This window comes from Gigantopelta aegis, chromosome 10 (genome assembly GCF_016097555.1).
Source record: "Gigantopelta aegis isolate Gae_Host chromosome 10, Gae_host_genome, whole genome shotgun sequence".
Taxonomy (NCBI): domain Eukaryota; kingdom Metazoa; phylum Mollusca; class Gastropoda; order Neomphalida; family Peltospiridae; genus Gigantopelta; species Gigantopelta aegis.
Window position 1 is genome coordinate 2,413,125 of NC_054708.1, and position 6,239 is coordinate 2,419,363.

Consider the following 6,239-nt stretch of genomic DNA (forward strand, 5'->3'; position numbering starts at 1 on the left):
GCCTTAAGGAACTAATGTTTGTAAAGCGGCTTACCACAGCAAATGTTTGTAAACCGTCTGATGGTAAGTCACATGTGTAAACCGCCTTAAGGAACTAATGTGTGTAAAGCGTCTTACGATAACTAACGTTAGCTGGAAAGGAACGTATCACCGGGGGCTAAAGTGTTGTATACAGGTCACGAGAAAATATGAGGATATAAGGATGTAACTTCTACCGTAGATTAACAAATATGTGTTGGGCTATAAAATAACAATGTTTAATCATATCTATACCAGGCCTGAGTAAATGAATAGCTCACAAACTTCATGATTCCAATGGGAGTGTTTAGAGTTTATATAAGGATATAACCTCTACCGTAGATCAACAAATATGTGTTGGGCTATAAAATAACAATGTTTAATAGTATCTATACCAGGCCTGAGTAAATGAATAGCTCACAAACTTCATGATTCCAATGGGAGTGTTTAGAGTTTATATAAGGATATAACCTCTACCGTAGATCAACAAATATGTGTTGGGCTATAAAATAACAATGTTTAATAGTATCTATACCAGGCCTGAGTAAATGAATAGCTCACAAACTTCATGATTCCAATGGGAGTGTTTAGAGTTTATATAAGGATATAACCTCTACCGTAGATCAACAAATATGTGTTGGGCTATAAAATAACAATGTTTAATAGTATCTATACCAGGCCTGAGTAAATGAATAGCTCACAAACTCCATGGTTTCAATGGGAGTGTCTAGAGTCTAACTTGGTTACAACGGGGAGGCCTGCTCTTGCGATCTGTAGACAAATGCAGCACTGGATACCCGGCCCCCTAGGCGAGTGTTCTAATTTACAAATCCTTGCAAGCTTTTATAAACTGATTTTAATATAAAAACTCACCATTACTTCCCTGAAAGTGGCGTCTTAGTCGCCGACTGGTTCGCGTAAAGTAGTTTTGGTCCTGGGGGTAAACGCTTAATTCGCATAAAACAGTATTGGTCCTGGGGGCAAACGCATGGATTTCAATGGGTGCAGTGACAACTAATGGTGTTACATTACATTACTTTCTTCACAAACTGTTGTGAAAAGAAGTTTATTATATCATCACAGCTGTATAACTGCATACCCGTAACTTAATGGACAAGTAATAGGTAGATACATATGTAATAAACATGTATTAAATTCCTATATTTTAATACATTTTACATTAGCTATCAAAACCGACTGTGTAACAGGCAAATATTGGAAGAATGACACAATAACATTATAACAAAGTGCTAATTAAATTGAAAATGACCACAGTAATGTGCAGTATAAAGTAAAAACATAAATATGGCCAGTTTGTGATGTTGTGCATGTGCAACAATCGTCATCTGCACATTATCACGTGTTATGGTTTCAGTATCGATTGCTCCATCGGATTTTAGCTACAAATTGTTTCTTACAGATGATACACTATGTAGATTTAAATAAGTGTAGTTTTTGTAAAAGTGTCCCTGAAACCTTACAACACTTGTTTTATGATTGCGATAAAATAAAATATATATGGAATGCATTGGAGGAATAGATATTTGAAAAAATGGACGTTAGAATTTCTCTGAATAAGCATACAGTTATGTTTGGTATGATAAACAGTGATATGAACCAAGTAATTAACTGGTTAATAATCAATATAAAACATCACATTTATAGTATGAAAATTCTAAACAACAGTCTTAATTTTAATGTTATAAAAAAGAAATTGCAAAGCAAATTTCAAATAGAAAGATATATTTATTTTAAAAATTGTGAGTATCAAAAATTCGACGAACATTGGGGAAAGTGGCTTAACCTTTTTAGTGCTGATGGGCCTACATAAAAATCCTAAATATTTCTTTTTATAAGGCTGGTAACCTTTTCTTTCTGTATAGTATTTGCTTTAAAAATATAACAGAAAGAAAAAAAACAATAAACAAAAAACCCAACAACTTTATAACTTGTTTTGAAAAAACAAAACAAACAAAACAAAACAAACAAAAAACAATTAAAAAAAAAACTGTTTTCCATACTTCTGTTTGAACCTCGCCTATTTTTACCATACTTCATTCATATTTCTAGGATACCAAGTGATGTTCTTACTACATTAGACACCCACTTAAAGCAGTTATTAAAAAAATAAAAATAAAAACAAATTGGGTGTTGATAGACAAACCTTTCCTTTCTATCCTTTCTTTCCCTTTTCCCTTTCTTTTCTCCCCTCTATGCTCGTTTTATCTATCCATTTTGACCCCCAGATCATTAAAAAGAACCCAAATATGGATATGCTTGTGCAATATAGACGACAAATGAAATGAATGAATGTATGTGTGTATGTATGTATGTATGTATGTATGTATGTATGTATATGCCCGTATATGTATGTATATGTGTGTATGTGTGTATATGTGTACATGTATATGTATGTGTATGTATGTGTGTATATGTATATGTATGTATATGTGTATGTGTATGTGTATGTCTATGTATGTATGTATGTATGTATATATATATATATATATATATATATATATGTGTGTGTGTGTGTGTGTGTGTGTGTGTGTGTGTGTGTGTGTGTATATATATGTATGTGTATGTGTGCATATATGTATATATGAAATAAGTTATAATTTTATTATTATTGTACATTTGTAAGACGATGACTCAAGGCACCCCAACCTTGACATTGCCAGTGATCTGGGGTAATAAAGTTAAAAAAAACAAAAACAAAAAAAAACATTGGCTATTGGATGTCAAACATTTGATAATTCTGACATATAATCTTAGAGAGAAAACTTGCTACTTGTTTTTACTAGTAGAAAGGGATCTTTTATATGCGGCATCCCACAGATAGGATAGCACATACCACGGCCTTTGATATACCAATCGTGGTGCAGTGGCCGGAACAAGAAATAGCCCAATGGGCCGCCGACAGCGTCCCCGGGTTGGAGTAGAAATCGGGAAGTCTCGAGGACAAACACAAATCTATAACTGTTTACAAGCGAGCTTTGGGTTTCCTTTTGTTATCAGTTAGGTGTACGATGATATAGTTTATTTTTATGAAACAGCTGTACAAAGCTAGAGGTTATTTTTATCAGACAACTGTACAAAGCTAGAGTTTATTTTTATCAGACAGCTGTACAAAGCTAGAGTTTATTTTTATCAGAAAGTTGTACAAAGCTAGAGTTTATTTTTATCAGACAACTGTACAAAGCTAGAGTTTATTTTTATCAGACAGCTGTACAAAGCTAGAGTTTATTTTTATGAGACAACTGTACAAAGCTGGAGTTTATTTTTATCAGACAGCTGTACAAAGCTAGAGGTTATTGTTATGAGACAGCTGTACAAAGCTAAAGGTTATTGTTATCAGACAACTGTACAAAATTAGAGTTTATTTTTATCAGACAACTGTACACATCTAGAGTTTATTTTTACCAGACAGCTGTACAAAGCTAGAGGTTATTGTTACGAGACAGCTGTACAAAGCTAGAGTTTATTTTTATCAGACAACTGTACAAATCTAGAGTTTATTTTTATCAGACAGCTGTACAAAGCTAGAGTTTATTTTTATCAGACAACTGTACACAGTTAGAGTGTTTTTGTCAGACAGCTGTACACAGCTAGAGTTTATTTTTATCAGATAACTGTACAAGGTTAGAGTTTATTTTTATTAGACAGCTGTACAGTGATATAGTTTCGTTTTATCAGACAGCTGTACAGAACTAGAGGTTAATTTTATCACACAGCTGTACAGAGCTAGCGTTTGTTTATATCAGACAGCTGTACACAGCTAGATGTTAATTTTATCACACAGCTGTACAGAGCTAGCGTTTGTTTATATCAGACAGCTGTACATAGCCAGAGGTTATTTTTATCACACAGCTGTAGGCCTACAGAGCTAGCGTTTGTTTATATCTGACAGTTATACACAGCTAGAATTTATTTTTTATGAGACAACTGTTCAGTGACAGAAGGTATTTAAAAAAAAATAACTTGTTACATCTAGGAAACTGATGGAGGAGATTAAATTTCTGGGGGTTATATTTGACAGGAATCTATCTTTTGTGCCCCATCTTAAATATGTTAAAAAGAAGAGCTTAAAAGCACTTAATATTTTAAAGGTTATTGGTAATACAGAATGGGGAGCAGACCGAAAGGTTATGCTCCGTCTGTATAGATCTCTTGTGAGGTCTAAACTTGATTATGGATGCATTGTGTATGGGTCAGCACGCAAGTCGTACTTGCAGATGCTAGATCCTATACACAATCAGGGACTTAGGCTTTGTCTTGGTGCATTTAAAACATCTCCTATAGAGAGCTTGTACGTTGATGCACACGAACCTTGTTTGGGTGCTAGACGTGCCAAGCTTTCTCTGCAGTATGCCACCAAGATTAACTCATTACCAACACATCCTACATACGATGCGGTGTTTGACAACAAATATATGAAGTTGTTTGATGCAAGGCCAAATGCTATTCGTACACTTGGTCTTCGCATTAAGCGTTTTTTGTTATCGCTTTCCAACATTAATTTATCAGACACTTTGGAAACTCCTTCATATTTTGTTTTACCTCCATGGTGTATTACACCACCTAAAATTGTGTTTGATCTTTCGCATCTGAAGAAAGATCGTACAGATGCTGTTATTTATAAAGAGTTTTTCGTGGAAATTCAAGACAGGTACCGTGATTACATTCCTGTGTATACAGATGGATCACGGGATGGAAATTCTGTGACTTGTGCTACAGTTTTTTTTCATCAGACACCATACTTTTCATGAGACTGTCTGACTCGGCATCGATTTTTAGTGCTGAAGTTTGGGCAGTCATTAAAGCCTTGGAAGAACTAAAAGATTCTAGTGCATCCAAATTTATAATTTTTACAGACTCACTTTCGTGTCTTCAAACTTTACGAAATATGAAGCTGGACCATCCCTTAATTGGGATGGTGATACGAAAGTGTGTCTTTTTATCTATTGCCAATAAAGACATTGTATTTTGTTGGGTACCCAGCCATGTTGGCATCAAGGGTAATGAAAAGGCAGATTTAGCTGCCAAGTCTGCTTTGGATTTGCCTCATGCCAGGGTTGGTGTACCTTATACTGATTTTTAATATTGTATCAACCAATTTATCTTTTCGACTTGGCAACGTGATTGGGGCGGTGCGGTTGCGAACAAGCTTCATGCTATCAAGCCGGTCTTGGGAGAGTGGCAATCCTCCTATAGACAGTGCAGGAAGGATGAAATAGTGCTGTGTCGTGCCCGCATCGGTCATACTTACTTGACCCATTCATTTATCTTAAAGAAAGATCCTCCACCTCAGTGCGTCACATTTTGGTGGAGTGTACCCATATGAAAGAAATTCGAAAAGATATATTTGGACCACGAACTGTGATGGAATCCTTTCGATTCCATCCAGAACTTATTTTACAATTTTTACGTCATACTGAATTTTATTCTAAATTTTAATTATATGTAGCTGTAATATTTGTATTTTTTTATACAGTCCTTTACACTGTGTTGTTATTTAACTGTTGAATTTTTATATTGATGTTGATCATCACTTACTGTTTGCATTTACCATAGTTTGACACCCAATAGCCGATGTATTTTTCGTGCTGGAGTGTCGTTAAACATTCATTCATTCATTCATTCTAGGAAACTGTACTCAATTAGAAAAATGAATATACACACGATAGATAGGACTAATGATATGTTAACATAGGTAGACCTTCAGATGAATTAAAATTTCAGATTTGTCACATTCAAGTTGGTTGTGAAAATGAGAACAGAAAGAAATTTGAAGCTGGTCTTTATTTGGAATGCCATCACAATCTTTACACTGCTATTTATTCCGCCATGAAGAATTTGGTGTACACATTTACGTTTCTTGGATCTTTTGGAGCTCATTGGATATGATAAAATAATTAAATAGGCGACCTTTAAATACAGGATCGACCTAATTACGGCTGTTTATCAATAAACATTAAAGAATGGAATATGAAAGTAATAAGTAAACTTGAATAAACCTTAAATGCTAAGACGGCGATATTTCATCAATCCGGGAAGATCATATGCGGTGTGCTCGAATAAATGATGTACATTGTTACATATATTATAATAAAATCTAGTTACAAATTAAAATATTTAAAAAGTATTTATAACATAATTGGTTTAAGGGACTTCACACTGACAATAATTTGAGAAATATATCTGTAGAATATTGACAGCTG